Consider the following 20,666-nt stretch of genomic DNA (forward strand, 5'->3'; position numbering starts at 1 on the left):
CCTCTTTTAAGGCTTACTAATATTCCACTGTTTCTATATAACACATTTTCTTTCTCTTCATTCAATCTTGAGCATTTACACCTGGGCACAATGGTTCACGCCTGTAATCTCAGCACTTTGGGAGGTAGAGATGAGAGGATTGCCTGAGCCCAAGGGTTCAAGACCAGCCTGGGCAACTTGGAGAGACCTTGTCTCTACAATAAATCAAAATATTAGCCAGGTATGGTGGCATGCACCTGTAGTTCCAGCGACTTGGAAGGCTGAAGTAGAAGGATTGCCCAAGTTCAGCCGATTGAAGCTGCGGTGGCCATGAGCATGCCACTGCACTCTAGCCTGGGCAACAGAGTAAGACTCCGATTTAAAAAAAAAGAAAGAAAAAAAATTGGGCATTTAGGTTGTTTCCATGTCTTGGCTATTGTGAATAAGGTCGCAATGAAGATGGGAGTGCAGATATCACTTTGAGATTCTGATTATTATTCCTTTGTAAGTATATCCAGAAACAGGATTGCTGGATCCTATGGTAGTTTTCTTTTTAATTTTGAAGGAAACCTTCATACTGTTTTTCATAGCAACTACACCATTTTACATTTCCATCAACAGTATACAAGTGTTCCAGTTTCTCCACATCTTTGACAACACTTGTTCTCTTTTGTCTTTTTTATAATAGCTACCCTAATAGGTATGAGGTGGTATCTCATGTGGTTTTTATTTGTGCTCACCTGATGATTGGTGACATTGAACATCTTTTCATACACCTGTTGGCCATTTGTATGTCTTTGTCAGAGAAATGTTTATTCAAGTCTTTAGTCCATTTTAAATGGGTTATTAGGGTTTTTTTCCTATAAAGTTGTAGGGCTTCCATATATATTAGAATAAACCTTATTTAATATATGGTTTGCAAAGATTCCCATTCCATAGTTGCCTTTTTGCTTTGTTGATGTAGATACTTTTTAGTTTGGTGTGGCCCTGCTTGTCTATTTTTGCTTTTATTTGTGTTTTTAGGGTTGTATCCAGAAAATCACTGTCCAGAATAATGCATGAAGATTTCTCCTATGTTTTCTTATAGAAGTTGTATAGTTTTAGGTCTTACATTTAAGTCTTCAATCTGTTTTCAGTTGAGTTTTGTGTATGGTATAAGATAAAGATCCAATTTCACTTTTTGCATGTAGCTATTCAGCTTTCCCAACAGCATTTTTTGAAAAGACTATCTTTTCCACATTTTGTATTCCTGGAATTTTTGTTGAAGATCAGTTGACCATACACGTATGCATATATGGAATGATTTCTGGGCTCCCTATTCTATTATATATAGATAGCCGATAGATGTTAGATAGATAGATACATAGATACATAGATACAAAGATTATATAAATCTTTATGCCAGTACCAGACTGTTTTAATTATTGTAGTTTTGTAATATATTTTGAAATCAGGAAGTGTGATACCCCAGCTTTGCTCTTCTTTCTCACGTTTGTTTTGGCTATTCAGGTTCCATATAAATTTTGGCACTGTTTTTTCTATTTTTGTATTTTCTATTTTGGGATTTTTTTTTTTTTTTTAATCGGATTCTCACTCTGTTGCTCAGACTGGAGTGCAGTGGCTGCTCCCGGCCACCACAGCCGCGACCTGCTGGGTTCTGATGATCCTTCTGCCTCACCCTTCCAAGTAGCTGGAGCTACAGGCGTGCACTACCATGCCCAGCTAATTTTTGATTTATTGTAGAGGTGAGGTCTCGCCAAGTTGCCCGGGTGGGTCTCAAACCCGTGGGCTCAGGCAATCCACTCACCTTGGCCTCCCAAAGCACAGGATTGCAGGCTGAGCCACCGAGCCTGGCCATATTTTGGGATTTTTATAGAGATTACATTGAATCTGTACATTGCTTTGGATAGAGTGGATATTTTAATAATATTGTCTTCCAATTCATGAACATAGAATGTCTTTCTATTTATCTGTGTCTTAATTTCTTTCATCAGCATTATGCAGTTTTTATTGTATGAGACTTTCACCTTCTTAGTTAAGTTTATTCCTAAGTATTTTATTCTTCTTGGTGCAATTGTAAATAAGAGTTTTCCTTTTCAGATAGTCCATTGTTACATTAAAGATCTTTAAAGAAACAGTACTAATGAGGAGTATGCCAGTAAAAATTATTCTTTTTGATTCAATTATTCATTTAAAATGTACTTATTAATTACCTACTATGTACAGTTACTGTTTTAGCACTGGAGAAATGATAATGAAGAAGTTAGGAAAAGTCCCTGCTCTCATGAGCTACCATTCCAGCAGAGGAAACAACCGTAAACAACTAATATATAACTGCTATGAGAAAAAATAAAGCAAGGTGAGGGGTTAGAGCACCACAAGGATGAATAGCTATCTTGGGTAGGACGGTCAGGGAGGATCTCACTGAAAGTCAACTCTTAAGCCTTAAAGGAAGTGAGGGAGGGAGACAGAAGGTGATATGAAGGAGACATAAGATAATAGTGCATCCTAGAGAGAAAAAAAAGCAACAGCCCGTTAATAGCCCCTAAGGCAGGAACAAACAGGTTTGAAGAGAGTTATAAAGCCAGTTGGTTAGAGTGCAGAGAGAGGAAGGAGATGAAGTTAGAGAGACTAGCAGGGTCAAATCAGTTAGGGCCAGTGAAATGTGGTAAGGAGTCCGGATTTTGTTCTGTGTGATAGAAGCCCCTGGAGTATTGTGATCAGGGGAATGGTGGACATTATAAAGAGGAATTGACCTTTTCAAAAAGTAATTCTTAGTTAACAGGTGAAGAATTAACCACAGAAGAGCAAGAGTCGTCAAAAGAGCCCAGTTTGGCCATCTCGCAATTAGCTAACCATGAATTGTGGTGGCTTGGACCAAGAGAGTATTGGTGCAAGTGGTGAGAAGAGGTCCGGTTGGGGAGAGAGGATTTTAAAGTTACCATCAGAAGCACTTGCTAATGGTTTGGATGTGCTATGTGAGGACAGGAGAGGAATCAAGAGGGCTAACTGGCACAAGCAACTGAGTGAATGGTGGAACCATTTCCTGAGATGGGAACGACAAAGGAAATGATGGGCTGGGGGAGCAGATTTAGATGTGAGAAGTTTGGGATATCTTTGGCTGTTGAGTGGACGACGGAATATATGAGTCTGTTGCTCCGAAGGGAAGTCAGGTTGGCAATATACATTTGGGGGTTGACAACACAGAGATGGTATTTAATACCTTGGGAGTAGTGAGGTCACCTTGGGAATAAATAGAGAAATGGGCCAAGAACCGAATCCCAAGTTCTCTAACATGTAGAGGTCTGAAAGACCAGCAGAAGAGACTGAGAAGATGCCAGGAAGGTAGTCAAATGTAGACCAGAAGGTTAGACACAGGATGTGGCATGGTGAAAGTCATTGGTGACCTTGAGAAGCATTCTTTCAGTGGAGTCATGGGGTTGAAAGTCCAATTAAAGCGAACTGAGGTGAAAACGAGAGGTGAGAAAGTAGAGACAGTATAAACAACTCTTTGAGATGCTGCATCAAAAGGTGAGTGGCAGGTGCAGTGGCATATGCCTGTAGTCCCAGCTACTCGGGAAGCTGAGACAATAGGATCACTTGAGACCAGCCTGGGCAACATAGCAAGACCCTGCATCAAAAAAAAAGAAAAAAAAAATTGAGAGGAGAGGAAGCAATAGCAAAAGAAGATTTGAAGACTGTGAAAGGTTCTGTTTAATGTGGGAGATATTGTGGTCCATTTATTTGCCAATAAGAATAATTCTGTAGAGAGGGTAACATTTTAATGGCAGAGGAGAAACAACAATTATGAAAAGCCAAAGGGGAGGGGAGAGTCAGAAGGTGAGTAAAGGATAGGAGGAGGGATACTTCCTCTACTATACAGGAGCGAAAGCAGAGTTTATAGAAAGAGATGCAGTTAGCCTGGTCATTTCAGTGATGGGAAGATGAGACACTCAGTGAACTCAGAGGCAAGGTCGCCACTTGAGAATAAGAAGGGGGAGGGCACACTGTGGTTTGCGGAGACAGTGAGGTGTACAAAACTCCTCTTGAAAATTGGGCAAATGCATTGAATATAAAACTGTGGCAGGACTTCTGGACAGCAAGCCTAAGAGCTCTCTTGAGATTGTGACCCTACATGTAAAACAAGAACATTCGGTATGGCTGTGGGATTCTCCCTCAGCCACATCTTCTGCTTAGAAGCAGAGTAGGTAGAGAGATGAGATGAACTTATCTGGGGTTGGGATTGGGTCTTTGCCTATAGAATAACAGGGAATGAGTGGAGGACAAAAGAGTTGTGTTTGCAACTATAATGATGGAACTTGGACTATAGGTTGGATACAGAAGTAAACGAGATTACTAAGAAAGAGGTAGAAAATGTACAAGTCAGGTCAGCACACGGGTGGGTTTAGTGGAGTTGAAGAATTGTTGGAGTTGGAGTATTTGGGTAAATGAGCTGGAAAGACAGGTGGTGGTGGTAGCCAGAGAGTTGAATGCTGAAGTCTAGATTTTAGGAGTGGTCCAGCTATTGGTGACCATGAGGTTTAGGGCGTGGCCATGGATAAGGATGGCTGACACTGGGGCAGTTAGGAAGATTAGGAGGTCAAGGGACTGAGGGGGCTGGGGTAGAATGCCTCAACTACGCAGACACTGAAGTCACCAAGAATGCTGGTGGGAACAGTGGTGGAGAGAACGACAGTGAGCAAGCTCCTGAAATCCTCATGAAGAGAGGGGATGACCAAAGGCGAGTAAGTGGCTTTAAGAGGTAGAACAACCTGTGAGTAGAATCTGAGGGTCCGTATTTTTACAAAACCCACTGTTTTTAGAAAGGAAGAGGGAGCAACTCCCTAGAAGTGGCATGAGGAGCAAGGAGGCTATCTACCCAAACTCTGGGTCCTCATTCTGTGTCTTAAGAAAGGCTCCAAAGAAACATAGTCCTCTGGAGACAACGAAGTTTTCATTAAGCAAGATCAAGTCCCACTGAACGAAGAAGTTGAGGTTCTAGGCAATTTTTCTGGTGACAGACCGAGAGTTCCCAAAGGCAGAGTAGAAGGACTGGAGGAAAAGGGGGTTAGAGATTGGTCAGACTGGGGAAAATACAGAGGTGCTTTATAGAGATACGTTTTCTGGGTAACGATACCCCAGGAGACCTGGACTTTCAGCGGGGCCTGCCATCAGTGGGAATGCGAGTCTGATGTGACTGGTCTTGATGCCTTTGAGGGAAGGTGAGCTTCCATCTTGGGACTGGTCTCTTAACAAACTTTATAATTGTGAAGCAGGGTTGTGAGCCAGTAGGAAGGTGCTCTCTTCCCACTTACCAGGAACATATCAGACTCCGGTGGCCTCCCTCAAATCACCTTATTCAGTCATACTTTTGTCCCAAATTCTAACTGGTCTCCTGGAGAACTGGAATGGACTGTGTACAGCTCTCAGCCTCCCCTAGTGTGAGGCCCAGTTCAGTCCCAAATGGAGCTGTCTCCTGGGCCCTTTTCCCCAAGGCCCACATCTTAAACCCAGTCCTTTGGCTCTTACCTCTTATGGCCTTGAGGAAACACAAGCCCAAAGGGAAAGAGAGGACTCTCCCTCAAGGCCAAAGTAGAACTGACCTCATTCCAGCCTCCCCAGCTTCCCAGGTCAGCAGCAGCTACTGGATCATCTTATCACAGAGACATGGGAGTAGACCACGGCTCCTCCAAAGAGAGGCCCCAGCCCTAGCCAGAAGGCCCAGTGAATGTCCTTGCACGTGATCGGCAAACTAGAGGGAGATGCCTGAGGAGGAGCAGGGACTCTTGAACATCCCCTAGAGGACCAGAAGCATTCCTGCTTGCTTGCATACTTAAAATTCCTGGAAGAAACAGTCTCCCAATGCAGAGGCCAGTGGGCTACACCAGCGCTGCTCGGCTAGGTCAGTTCCGTCCAAGATTATGAGCTATAGATATCTCGGCTGTCAAACTCAAGTATGCAAGGAATAGCGCTCTCTTTATTTTTCACAACTCGGATTCTGACTCCTGGCCCCTTTCCCAACAGGATGGCAGAGAAGTTAATCTGATTATTCTTTGAGCTTTCTTTCCCCAGTGTTATGTCTGAGTTTCAGAATTTTATGTCATCAGTGCCAGGCCATCACTGGGGTGGGATTGGGGCTGGAGGGAACCACTGATCATCAGCCATCTGTCAAACTGAATTCAATTAAGAAATTTAACTAATAGCCCAGTATTGTTGTTGTACCTCATTTTTATCTTCTTAGTCTTCAAGGTCCAAGATCTCCGATTATGGAAAAAAAAAACAATCACTACCTACAGGGACACTCTGTTTTGCAATAAACAATTATAGTGGCTCGCATCCCATGTCAGAGATTGGCTCCAGAGTGGGCTAGTGACCCCGGTCTTCCATTGAGAAAGAAAAAATAGCCATGGGGCTTCTAGGAAAGTGCCTCCTTCCTAAGAAAAAGTCTGAGTCCCCTTTCCATTACTGAGTCTGGATGCAATGCCAAAACTGCTCCACCCACCTGCCAGCGCCTGGAGGAGAAACCAGGACAGTCAGGAGTAGAGAGATGAGCACAACCTGGGGCCTTGATGGCGTGACTGAGCAGCTGAAGCAACCGGCCCTGAAACCTGTTTGGCCTCAGAACTTCCGAATATGTGAGACAGTAGATTCCCTGGTTGCTTCAGCCTAGGAAAGAAGGAAGTAGGAAGTCAATCAATGTGCTTACTGCCGTGGCTAAAAGTGATTTAAAAGAACCATTAAATTCTGAATGTAAGGTACTGTTTTGGTTTGATTCAGCAACGTGTTATCAAATCAATGATGTGGCTCATAGCTGGTGACAGAGCCAAGGAATAGAGTGCCCTAGAGGTGCTGCTTAGAGCAAGAAGATGCATTTTTAGAAAAAGGTCAATTCCTTCCAAATATTTGTAACTTTGTTTTAATGTCAGTTGAAATACAAATGGAGTTTTCTTGAAACTTGGCATCATGATTTGGAAGTTCAGTGGAAAATAAGGAGTAAAATAGCAAAGAAATACGGAAAATGAGATTCATGTACTACTCATCCTATCAGATAGGAAAGCAGGCTATCAAACGAAAAGACCAAACACAATGTGGTAGGGCAGAGAAACAAACCTAGACCAACAAATCTGCAAAACAGAATAGAAAGTCCAGAAACAGACCCAAGCACATGAAAATTTAATATGTGATAAGTAAATCAACTCAAGTAAAAGGTCTGAGGTACCTGGATAAACAACGAGGTGCCAACAGGGAAGGAGGAGCCCCACTGCTTATGCCATGTAGCGACCGAAATTACAAAGATTTCAATGCATAAAATGTACTTACGAAATAACAAGTGGATATGAATTTACATAGCCTTGAAGGGAAAATTTTATGATGTTACCAAAGGCAGATACCATCAAAAGAAAAAGGATTAATACATTTGACTACGTTAACATTTAAAATATTTAAGTCAGGTGTGGTGGCTCACTCTAATCCCAGCACTTTGGGAGGTCGAGGTGAGAGGACTACCTGAGCCTACGGATTCAAGACCAGCCTGAGCAACTTGACCAGATCTCGTATCTACAATGAATCAAAAAATTAGCTGGGCATGACGCATACCTGTAGTTCCAGCTACTTGGAAGGCCAAGGCAAAAGAATCACCTGAGTTCAGCAGGTCAAGGCTGCGGTGGCTGTGAGTGTGCCACCGCACTCCAGGCCAAGCGACAAAGTGAGACTCCAACTCAAAAAAATAAAATGAAATATTTAAAATCTCTTCACAGGAGGAAAATAGTTTTACAAACTGGGGAAAATATCTTCAATATATATTGCAATCAATATGTAAAATATATATTACAGTAATAAGAAAAAATAGAAGGGGCAAAGAAAACAAACATGTAAATGGCAAAAGAAAAACATGCAAGTGGTCAACAAATGGCAAATATTCAACCTCATAAATAATGAGAGAGATGCATTTTAGAGCCATGACCAGGTCTGATGTTCAGCAGGTGTTGCTGATAAAGCTGTTTCTCAATGACAGTGCAGAATGTCTCCATACTGGCTTATTGGAGCTGCTGCCCAGAGCCCTCTGACCTTCCCAACTGCTCTGGCATCCTGCTTCCCCCAGCATTTCCCTGAACAGCCCCTGTGATCCAGTGACTAAACGGTTGATGCCCAGCTAGCAAGGGACTTCCAGGACCCTACATTCCTATTATGGCCGGTATCTGTTCCCTGATACTGTGTGCCGAATGCCACCTCTGGTTATGATACATGACATAACCAAATTTGTAAGTATATAATCATAATAGCAATATAGTCATACCCTATGTTGGTGAAGGTGTGGGATGAGAACTCTCCTACCCTACTTATAAAAAGTGTCACTTGGTACAACTTTCTTTTTTTTTTTTTGGTGCAACTTTCTTGGAGGGTAATTTGGCACAGATATTTCCTCTGACTCAGTGATTCGAGGAATTTATCCTGAGGGACTAGGACAAGATGTACATGAAGATACCACTACAAGGTGAACATCAATCTCTCCAAAAACTGAAGAAATTTGTATTCATATGACAAGCACCAAATTGACAATTCCAGGCAAAAAGCCACCAAGGCCCCAGGGTGAGGAAACTAGGAACTCTTGTGATTCACTAATAGGAATGTGAATGGACACTGTTTTCTGAAGAGCATTAGACATTGTTTAAAATGCATATTCAGCTATTCCACTTCTAGAAAGTTATCCTGAAGAAATCATTATGAATGTGAGAAAAGTTTTACCTACAAGATTATTCACAAACTGTTTATAGTAGAAGAAAGCTGGAAACTACATATATGTCCATCAATAGGGAATTGGTTGAATAAATTATAGCACATTAATATTATGGTATCCCATGAAGTCATTATAAATTATGAGATAAGTGGCCAGGTGCAGTGGTTCATGCCTATAATCCTAGCATTTTGGGAGGCCAAGGCAGGAGGACTGCTTAAGCCCAGGAGTTCGAGACCAGCCCAGGCAACATAGTGAGACCTCATCTCTACAAAAAATAAAAAAAAATTAGCCAGGCATGGTGGCACACCCCTGTGGTCCCAGCTACTTGGGAGGCTGAGGCAGAAGGATCGTCTGTCCCAGAAGGTCGAGGTTACTGTGAGCTGTGATCATGTTAGTGTACTCCAGCCTGGGTGACAGAGGGAGACGCCAATTCAAAAGGAAAAAAATTATGAGATAAGAATTTTAATGACAAAGACAAAAAGTTCGAGTTATTTTATTCAATGAACAAGCAGATTACAAAATAGGGTGTACTGTACAATTCTACTTTCATCAAATAAATATTTACACATATATAGAGATTTTTAAAAATGGGATCACTTATATAGAACACTTAAGATAATAACCAGCATGTGGTAAGAATTCAGTAAATGATAGCCATTATTTTTTTAAGAAATTTTTATTTTACTTTATTTTGAGTCGGAGTCTCACTCTGTCACCCAGGCTGGAGTGCAGTGGCACAGTCACAGCCACCACAGCCTCGACCTGCTGGGCTCCGGCGATCCTTCCACCTCAGCCTTCCGAGTAGCTGGAACTACAGGTGCACGCTACCATGCCTGGCTAATTTTTTGATTTATTGTAGAGATGAGATCTCGCCAAGTTGCCCAGGTGGGTCTTGAACCCACGGGCTCAGGCAATCCACTCACCTCAGCCTCCCAAAGCGCGGGATTACAGGCTGAGCCACCAAGCCCAGCTTCTCCTGGAATCTTAAGAAAAAAATTTTTTTAATAAAAAGAGCTTCCCTACACTTGACCACAGAGAAACCTACTGATAATTCCCTTGTTTATTCTTGTTTATTTCTGATTCCTATATCCTCTACCAAAGCTCTCCTCAGTGCCAAAATGGCCTTTATTTTTCGTGACCTTCAGGATAAAATATCTTAAGAATCATCTTTGAGAGTCCCAAGTCAGGCACTTGGCCAACACCAGGAGATGGGACATCTTCAGCCTCGTGTACTTGGCGCCTGGCCCAGAGCTCGAGCTGCTTTCTAGCAATGGTTTACTTTTCCCACTGGCTCCAAGCTGAATGAAAAACCTACCTACTTATGCCTCTTTATACTCGCTGATATCTTCTCCGGAATATTCTGTGGGAATGGGATTTCAGAAGTTTCTCAGCCACCAAAAAGTCTCCTTCACAGTTAAAGACTGACTGGAGATGGTATAAACAGAAAGGCAATTTGAAACATTCAAGTGAAACAAACCAAATTAGACTATTTAAGTGGAAAGGCTCGTTCAACACTAACTAGCTGTTGAATTTCATACTGGAAACCTTAAAAGTTGAAGATGAGGAGAGATGCTTGGAAGCCTTGGGTTTCTCACATAGATGCCGAGTTTCTTCAAGGGGAACCTTAATTATCAAAAACATGAAACCTTCTCATAGGATGCTGAGCCGGTGTACAGGCAAGCCACCCTCTCCCTCCCCATGGCTAAGGCACAGGGTGTTCTAACACATGGTTGCTCTGGGCCTCCCTGCAGTCAGAAGGAAACTACATAGAATTATGCATATCAATAATTACATGTGATTTACCAATGTATAATATATATATATATATATACACATACATATATATACAGCAATTACTGTTTCTTAAGTTATTCTGCTTGAAGATTTTAATAAATTTGGACAATAATAATGATGACAAACCACCTCTATACAATCACTTAATCTCCCCAGCTTCCTTTCTGGGTCAGGGACTTCTTGGGGTGTTCCTCTTTTCCTCCTGGAGAGCTCTCAGTGGCCACTCGTCTCTCAGTGACCTCTCATCAACCTGAGGAGGCACCAACTTCCGTGCTTTTGAGCTTCTTGTTAGTGGCCATCCTGCCTGGAGGTTTCTGTCACATTTTCATGACACCTGAGTATGTGAAGGCCTGAACTCCATCCTACTGGAGCAATCTTAATGCCAAAGTCCAGGGAAACACCGTCCCGTGCTCCAAATCACATACTGGGTGACCTTGGGCTCTGATCTGTGGCTGTTCTGACCGGAACACTCTTAGGCTCACTTGCTTTCCTGTTTCAGGTTTGTTCCCGGGGATCTAGCCCTTGACCCTCCCATTAGGCATGATTCTGTCTGTGAAATGTAATTCTGTAAAAGAGACATAATTTGGCACATGTCTAAGCTGACATGTAAGAAGTCTAGTACCAGGCCAGGCATGGTGGCTCACACCTATCATCCCAGCAATATGGGAGGTCAAGATAAGAGGATTGCCTGAGTCCATGGGTTCCAGACTAGCCTGGACAACTTGATGAGACCTCATCTCTACAATAAATCAAAAAATTAGCCAGGCATGGTAGTGCATACCTATAGTTCCAGCTGCTTGGAAGACTGAGGTGGAAGGATCGCCGGAGCCCAGCAGGTCGAGGCTGCGGTGGCCATGAGTGTGTCACTGCACTCCAACCTGGGAGACAGAGTGAGACTCCGACTCAAAAAAAACAAAAACAAAAACGAAGTCTGGTACCCACAGCTGCCATGCTGGAGAGACCACACGGAGAGGCCAGATGCAGACAGAAAGAGGTTCGAGGGTCCTCAGGTCTTTGAATCTTCCCGGCATCAACCATCAGTGAGTATGTGGTGTTTCAAATGATGCTAGCCCTAGATTTCAAGCTGCCCCACAGAGATGAGCCTTCCCCATTGTGTCCTGTCTGAAGTTCTGCCCCACAGGATCTGTGAGTATAATAAAAGGTTGTTTCATATCACTCTGTTTTGGAGTAATTTGTTAAGTAGCCAAAGTAACTGAAGCAGAAGGGAGGGGTGTTACTGACATCTCTAACTATAAGTAGAACTCACTGTTACAAAGGTGATTTTGCAAATATCTGGTTGATTCATTGTGCATTGATTTATTGGTCCTTCTCTCAGTGTCACAGGATTGTCAGAAGATGCTGGGTTTGGCCAGGCAGGGTAGCTCACGCCTATAATCCCAGCACTTTGAGAGCCTGAGGTAAGATCGCTTGAGGCCAGGAGTTTGAGATCTGCCTGGACAACATAGCAAGACCCCATGTCTACAAAAATAAAAAATTAGCCAGGTGTGGTGGCCCATGCATGTAGTCCCAGCTACATGGGAGGCTGAGGGGGGAGGACTGCTTGAGCCCAGGAGTTCAAGGCTGCAGTGAGCTATAATGGTGCCCCTGCCCTCCAGAAGAAGAGTGTCTCAGAAGAAGAAAGAGGTGGGGGGGGGGACCAGCAGCAGCATCTGGTTCACCAGCAAAGCCTCGGTTGCCATTCTGTGTGGGCCAGGGTCAGTTGATGGGCTAAATGCTCTTCAGCCGAAGTTATTGTCACTGAGACTTCAGGTAAAATAAACTGGAGCCGGGCTCGGTGGCTCAGCTTGTAATCCCGCGCCTTTGGGAGGCTGAGGTGAGTGGATTGCCTGAGCCCGCGAGTTCGAGACCCCCTGGGCAGCGAGACCTCATCTCTACAATAAATCAAAAAGCAGCTGGGCATGGTAGCGCATGTCTGTAATTCTGGCTACTCGGAAGGCTGCGGCGGAAGGATCGCCGGAGCCCAGCAGGTCGAGGCTGCAGTGGCCGGGAGCAGCCACTGCACTCCAGTCTGGGCAACAGAGTGAGACTCCAACTCAAAAAAATAAAAATAAAATAAATAAGTAAATAAACTGGAGATGGCTACCCTGTTGGAGATGCCGGGAAAAGGCAGTCCATTTACAAAAGGACTTCTTTATAAAAAGTTTCTTTACTAAATAACGATTGGGTTTGTGTATTTAAACTCGTTCTTAGAGTTTATAATACTGAGTGACGTATCTCAGAAACAAAGAACTGAGTATCACATATTCTCACTCATAAGTGAACCTTAAACAATTATCATAATACTATAAGAAAGGGATTGGCAGTAGTGGGAATCTGCCAGGGTGGGGGACACACCTCATCACCAAGGTATCTGCATAATGAACAATTGTATACCTAACTCTGAATTGTACCTCACATCTTTAAAATAAAAAAATGAAAAATAAAAATAAATAAATTTGTTCTTTCAGTCAATCCACTAAGAACCCACCATGTGTCCAGTATGAGATGCTGTGGTGCATGCAGCTTTCCAGACTTCTGTATGAGTTTTAATGTTTTCAGCCATAAGAAACAGAAAAGCCAATTTAAAATAACCTTAAGGCTGGGCGCAGTGGCTCACGCCCATAATCCCAGCACTTTGGGAGGAAGAGGCGAGAGGATTGCCTGAGCCCACAGGTTCGAAACAAGCCTGGGCAACTTGGCAAGACCTTATCTCTACAATTAATCAAAAAAATTAGCCAGGCATGGTGGTGCACACCTGTAGTTCCAGCTACTTGGAAGGCTGAGGCAGAAGTATCACCTGAGCCCAGCAGGTCGAGGTTGCAGTGGCTGTGACCATGCCACTGCACTCCGGCCTGGACAACAGAGTGAGACTCCAACTCAAAAAAATAAAATAAAACAAACTTAAACAATGAGCTGCAGCTTACATGTATACGTACACTTATACGTAGAACAAGAAATCCAGAGTAGGGCAGCTCCGGAGTTGGTTCAACAAGTCAGCAAGAATCCAGTTGCTTCCACTTCCTCCTCGAATATCCTCAGTGTGTCCTGCCCAGACGAACGCTCCTCGTGGCCCCAACGTGGCTGCTGCAATTCCAGGCATCAACGGACACAAAGAACAGCATCCAGAAGGGGAAAAGAAACCATTTCTTCTGTATCTGTTCCTCAACTTAGACTATTCATGATTTACTTTTTTTTAAAGTTATTTATTTATTATAAAGAATTGGGGTACAATTGGGGTTAGGTATAAAAACATTGATTATGCAGGTACCCTTGTTGATAAGGTATGTCCCTCCCTCCCCTAGCAGTTTCCCTCAACTGCCAATCCCCCCACACAGTTTCCCACTACTGCCAGTCGCTTTCTTATAGCATTATAATTGTTCAAGGTCACCTTGTGAATGAGAACATATGGAACTCAGTTCTTTGTTTCTGTGATAAATCACTGAGTATGATAGACTCCGAATCCATCCAAAATGGCCATCATTAATAAAACAAACAACAACAGATGCTGGCGAGGATGTGGAGAAAAAGGAACGCTTCTACGCTGCTGGTGGGAATGCAGTCCAGTACAACCTCTTTGGAAGACTGTGTGGCAATTTCTGAAAGAACTAGAAATCGACCTTCCATATGACCCAGCAATTCCCCTATTGGGAATATAGCCGGAGGAACTCAAATTATTCTACGAAAAAGACACCTGCACACGTATGTTTGTTGCAGCTCTATTCACAATAGCAAAAACATGGAACCAACCGTGTTGCCCATCATGATTTACTTTGGGGAAGCAGACATGGGGACATGGAGTGCGGGCCCCTCTGAAGACATGGAAGGGGGACAGCAGGAAGCAGGACATGGGCATCATTCACCAATGTCTGCTCCAGACTCTAAACCTGTTTAGGGAAGATTCGCCTAACTGACCGAGACAACCAGTCTCCAGTTACTAGAGAACACTCCCTCGCAGTAAAGTCCCCCCTTCCTCATCCTGAAGCTGCCATAACAAATAGTGTCTGTTCATAGCTCTTGCTACAGTGTCCTAAGCTCCTCAGAGAAAATACGTGACTCAAAGAGCTGAAAAAACGAAGCCTTATCTTTCCTAACAATCACCTGTCCACATGCACTGGAGCACCTCGTGTTAGGATGACGCTGACAGATAAATAAATTGCACTCCTATCTTGACTGGCACTCTGGTGGGTGAGAGCTGGGTTGCAAGTCATTGTCTGTGGAGAAACGGGAAGGCCCAGGGAGGGGGAGGGGTGGAGAGACATTTACTACCGATTAGCTGTGGGGAGCAGCTGCCACTCATCTCCTGGGGCAGGGTGCTGGCAGGCCACATCCAGTCCACCACCTTTTCTATACGATGCGCAAGCTAAGCATAGCTTTACACTTTTTCAGGGTCTGAAAAAAATCAAAAGGAGACTATTTCATGATTTGAATTGTTTGAAATTCAAATTTCACTGTCCATAAGTGAAGGATTTTTGGAATACAGCCACATTCATTCATTTACGTATTATCTCTGGGTACTTTCAAGCTGCAACAGCAGAGTTAATCGTTGTGACATAAATTGAATGACCCACAAAACCTAACGTGTTTACGATCTGGACCTTCACAGAAAAAGCGTGCTGACCCCTCTCTTGAGGTAAAAGCCCTGACAGGGCCCCGAGGCATGAGGAGAACTCTGCCTGGAAACCCCAGAGGAGCTAGCTCTTCGCCCATCCAAAGACCAGCCTCTTCCCATCTGAGCGAAATAGGAACCCCTATGCTGTCTAATCCATTTAGCACAGGGTTTCTTAGACCTGACTGCACATTAGAATCACCTGGGGAGCTTTTAAAACTACCATGCTTTGTCTCCACCCAGACCAATTAAGTCAAAATCTCTGGGGATGGGCTCAGGCATCCTTGGGTTTCAAAAGCTCCCCAGGTGATCTCAAAGTGCTGTCAAGTTTGAGAACCACTGCTGGATGCTTGTTGCCAGTGTCAGGCCTGGTTTCTGGAGCTTCTTCTAAGCAAACACCATCACCCACCCCCGGCAAGTGTTTTGGGAACAGCTCATGAGCACCATTCTAGGGTGGAGCTGGGCAAGAAGATGTGGAGAAGCGAGCTGTGGTTAACCCCTACCTTTCATTTTTACAGGTGTGCAGCCAAATGACCTCACCTGTGTGCAGGCAAGTTCCTGAGGTTTCCCAGGCCGGGAAGTCCTCGCCACCAGGGCTCTCTCTCCTCATATCTCATGCCAACTCTCGACAGAGAAAACAGTGTCTCACCCTAGCTGCCACTCACTGGTTTATTTTTCTTCACCTAAGAGGAGGCAAACAAGAGACTGGTCACTGCCCCGCCCAGGAACAATTTAGATGCACATCTTTCTCGATGGCACCAGAGACCTGCCTTCTTCTTGGCATGTAGCTGGAGAAGTTGAACTGTGTCTAGAACCTTATTTCCTTCATTCACTCACTCAGCAGATATTTCCTGAGCATGCGCTACTTAGTAAGCACTACGGGTTTGAAGACTACAATAATACACTGTAGCATCATTCACAATTGCAAAGACGTGGAATCAACCTAAATGTCCATCTATTTGATCAGTGAATAATAAATATGTGATGTATATGCACTGTGGAATACTATCTAGCTGTTAAAAAGAATGAACTAATGTCTTTTGCATCAACTTGGATGGAACTGGAGAACATCATTCTAAGTGACCTAACTCAGGAACAGAGAACCAAATGCCACTTGTTCTCACTTATAGGCGGGAGCCAAACTAAGGATCTGCCGAGGTAGAGAGAACAATATAATGGACACTGGAGACTCAGAAGGGGGAGGAGGGGAAAGGGTGGAGAGACAAAAAATCACCTATTAGGTACAGTGTGCACAGGTGGGGGCATGAGTTCACTTAAAGCCCAGACTTCGCCACTATACAATGCAACCACGTAACCCAAAACTATTTGTACCCCCTAAAGCTATTCACACAAAGAAAAATAAAATATGCAAACAAAAAAGAATACAATAATGAATAAGCGCTCCAAAAGAGCTCAGGGACTAGGGGAAGAGGTGGCCAAACTCACCCACTCCCTTGCAGTGCTGACAGGATGTCCTCAGGGTGACCTGCAAGAGATCACCAGGACTCTGAGCAGAGAAATGGCCACCTCTCCAAGGGAAGATGTGCTTGGACTGAGCTCCTTAAGTGATGGGAGACATTTCATGCTGAGGATGGAACACTGACAACAGTATAGTGGCTGGGAAGAGGATGCACGAACATGACTGGCGCCGGGGCCGAGAGCTACCGTGGGTGGGTGGGAATTGAGGCCGGAGATGAAAGTGGGAGGCAGCCTGAGAATAGCAGGCTGGCCAGGACCAGAGGAGAGCTCTGGAGCTTTCCAGAGAGGAATGAGTTTCAGAAGGAAGCCCTTGGCTGGATTCTGGATTGTGGACACCAGCTGGAAAAATGAGCGTGCCCATTGCTCAGAATGAGGTGCGATAAACTTCTTAACTACTGCTGTGGAAGTGAGGACAGAGAGAAGGAGCTGGAGTCAGGAAATATTTCAGACATGCATCCAGTAGGACCTCAAGATCGGTGTCATGGGTGCTGCCAGAGTCCCTGTCACAGCTACCACGCCCTCCCCACTTCCCAAGGTTTTCACCTCTCCTGTCCTCCTCCGCTGGCTCTCCTCCCAACACCGGGAGGGAAAAGACAGCTGTTGGAGTGTTGTTTTTTCTTTTTGTTTCCATGTGTTCTTTTAAAATCTGCTATTGTTGTTGTTAAGTCCCTCAAAAAAGTTCCCCGGCTATTCTTCAAACTTGATTTTTTGTTTTTTTTGAGTCGGAGTCTCACTCTGTCGTCCAGACTGGAGTGCAGTGGCCACTCCCGGCTACCGCACCCTCGACCTGCTGGGCTCTGGTGATCCTTCTGCCTCAGCCTTCCAAGTAGCTGGCACTACAGGTGCATACTACCAGCCCGGCAAAGTTTTTGATTAATTGTAGAGACAGGTCTTGCCAAGTTGCCCAGGCGGGTCTCGAACCCACGGGCTCAGGCAAGCCACTTGCCTCGGCCTCCCAACGTGCTGGGATTACAGGCTGAGCCACCAAGCCCGATCCAAACTTGATTTTTTGAAAATGGTTCTATGATCCCTGACAGGCTGTGATCACATGGCTAAAGCTCAGTGGTGCCACCAAGAGACAGTGTTCTCTCTCTGGTTATGTGGCTATGCCTGTGAGCTCCAGCATGAGAAGGATCTAGATTTGAGCCCTGAAAATCACTTACCAGCTTAGAACCCTGGTCAAATGATGTAATCTCTTTAATCCTCAGTCTTCTCATCCATCAGATGTATATATTCGTGCCCCCTTCTGAGGTTGTAGTGAGGCTTAAATGAGATTATAAAAGAAAGCATTTGGCACAGAGTCTAGCATATGAACCTGTTTGGTAGATCTGAGCTGGCATTATCCCTCTCTATATTTGAGGTCCCAATACACATTCACTTATTCAGTCATTCAAATGTGTTTTAATAATCATTTATTGAGGGTCTTTCCAGTCAGAGTTCTGGACACCAGGAATACAGACATGAGCCAAAATGTAAAGATCCCTGCCCATTTGGAGCATATATATTCAGGGGAGCAAAAGAAGCTGTAAACAACTAAACAAAGCAATAAATAAGATAATTATGGATGGAGAAAGGTGAAAGAAGTAAACCGGAAGATGATGAGTCGAAGACAGAGACCCTGGGTAATAGACAACAGTGAAATGCTCAAGACACTAAAAGAAGAGAGGATGGCAATAGCAGTAGCGTCAGGAGGGTGGTACAGGATGAGGTGAGCTCAACAGGCAGAGGTCAGGTCATTGGGCTGTATAGACCCTATGTGGACTATGGACTTGGGGTTTTATTCTAAGCCAGTGGGAAGCCACTAAAAGATTTCAGGCAGTGTAACGACATGATCTGATTTACCCTTTAAAAAAAAATCCCCCTGTAGAGATTGAAGGAAAATAAGAGTGAAATTGGAAAATCCTGTAAGAAATCCATAGCAGAAGGCCCTGTGAGAGATGATGGCCAGACAAGGATAATGTGATGGAGCGGAGCGCATTGTATCTAAAACACCAGGGAGGTTATTTCAACAGAGCTTGCCAGTGGTTTGAAAGTAGAGGGGTGAGGGAAAGGGAGGAATCCAGAATGCTTCCTAAGCTTTGGGCTTGAGCAACTATGTGGGATGACGGTGCCAGCTATGCCATCTACCAATATAGGAAACACCAGGAAAGAACCAGTTTTGAGAAGAGTCCTTAGTTTTGTTTTGGAAACAGCGTGTGAAGTCAGGCACAGTGGCTCACACCTGCAATCCCAGCACTTTGGGAGGCCAAGGTAGGAGGATTGCTTGAGCCCAAGAGTTCTAGACCAGCCTGGGCAGCACAGCGAGACCCCGTCTTTACAGAAAATTTTTTTTTTAATTAACCACTGTGGTGGTATGAACCTGTAGTCCCAGCTTCTCCAGAGGCTGAGGTGGAAAGATCACCTGGTCCCAGGAGTTTGAGGCTGCGGTGAGCTGTGAATGTGCCACTACACTCCAGCCTGGGCAACAGAGTAAAACCCTGTATCTACAAAAAATCAAAAAAAAAATTAGCCGGGCGTGGTGGCACACTACTTGGGAGGCTGAGGCAGAAGGATCGTCTGAACCCAGGAGGTTGAGACAGAGGCAGGATCCAGAGTAAAGCAGGTTGAAGAATGAATGTGAAGTGACCAAGTGAAGGCAGGAGAGACAGGCAACTCTCCAGAAGGCCTACACTGAGGGGGAGCAAAGAATCAGAGGGCAGGAGGATGCAAGGGGAAAGTGAGTTTATTTTGTTATGCCCTAAAATGAGAGATCACAGCATGTTTGTATGTGAAGAAAGGGATCCAGTAGAGAGAAGATTGGTGCATGCAAAAGATGAGTTGACCACAAGAGTGAAGTTATTGAAGCAAAGAGATCCAGACAAAATGGGCAGATATATCCTTCAGTATTAAGAGGAAAGAGGGATAATATGGGTATAGGTGTGGAGAGGTTTATAGCTTGAGTGGCAGGAAGATGGAGGAGCCTCTGCCCAAACCCTTCCATTCTCTTTTATTAATGGGTGTGGGGTAGGGTTATCCTAATTCTGTCTGCTTATAGAACTAGGCCCAGGACTCTGTTGAGCAAAAAATAAAAAAGATGAAGTTTTTGTTCTGTCTCTTGTAAAACCATGTGTGCTTTTTTGCTTTATATCAGCATAACTGAAAAAGGCTACTCAATAAGTCTTCTCAAAATAAAAGTCTGCTCAGAGCTTTCTTGGTATTTCCATTGTTATAAGCAGGAAAGATTGATAACTTTTTAACAATCAAGTTGCTGGTTTAAAAACAATTACTGGCCAGGCACAGTGGCTCATGCCTATAATCCCTGCATGGGGTGAGCTTTATCAGCTGAGGGAAGCAAGGACGATATCAGAAGACTTAAGAAAAAGAGCAATTCAAAAAAGCCACTTGATCAGCTGTAAACTTACTAGAGAACCACAGTGTGGTGGCTAGGCTGTGGTGAATGCTCATTCAAGAGAAGGCATCATGACATCTAAGTGGGAAAAAACACCGCAGCTAAATGTAGCTGTGACAACATGAATAGTTAGGTTCGATTACAGCTGTGATTGTGCCAAAAAAGTGTGACAGGGGAAAGAAGGAGTGACTATTAAAAAACCACTGATCCTAGACTAGACAAGAAAAGAAATGACGCCAACGGGAGAGAGAATAATCATGAGAGAGGCTGGGGTCAATGGATGGGCAGTCTGGAGGAGACTTCAGGGTTGGTACCAAGCTTACGATATGAGATAGAATATATTGCAGCCATCTTTGGAAAATACAATCTGTCATGGTGACTTTCATTTTATTCCTCTTTCACCTTGTGCAGAGTGGTGTCCAGAGAGTTCAAACTTTAAGTCGCTGTTGCTGTTTTCTGTTTGTTTGCTTGTTTGTTTGAGACAGGATCTCACTCTATTGTCCAGGGTAGCATGCAGAAGCATGATCAAAGCTCACTGCAGCCTCAGACTCCTGGACTCAAGCCATCCTCTCACCTCAGCCTCCCAACATGCAGGGATTACTGTGTCTGCCCAGTAATTTTTTTTTTTTGAGTTGGAGTCTCACTCTGTCGCCCAGACTGGAGTGCAGTGGCCACTTCCGGCC

The sequence above is a fragment of the Carlito syrichta genome, unplaced genomic scaffold (genome assembly GCF_000164805.1).
Source record: "Carlito syrichta isolate Samal-C Ts95f unplaced genomic scaffold, Tarsius_syrichta-2.0.1 Scaffold303625, whole genome shotgun sequence".
Classification (NCBI taxonomy): Eukaryota; Metazoa; Chordata; class Mammalia; order Primates; family Tarsiidae; genus Carlito; species Carlito syrichta.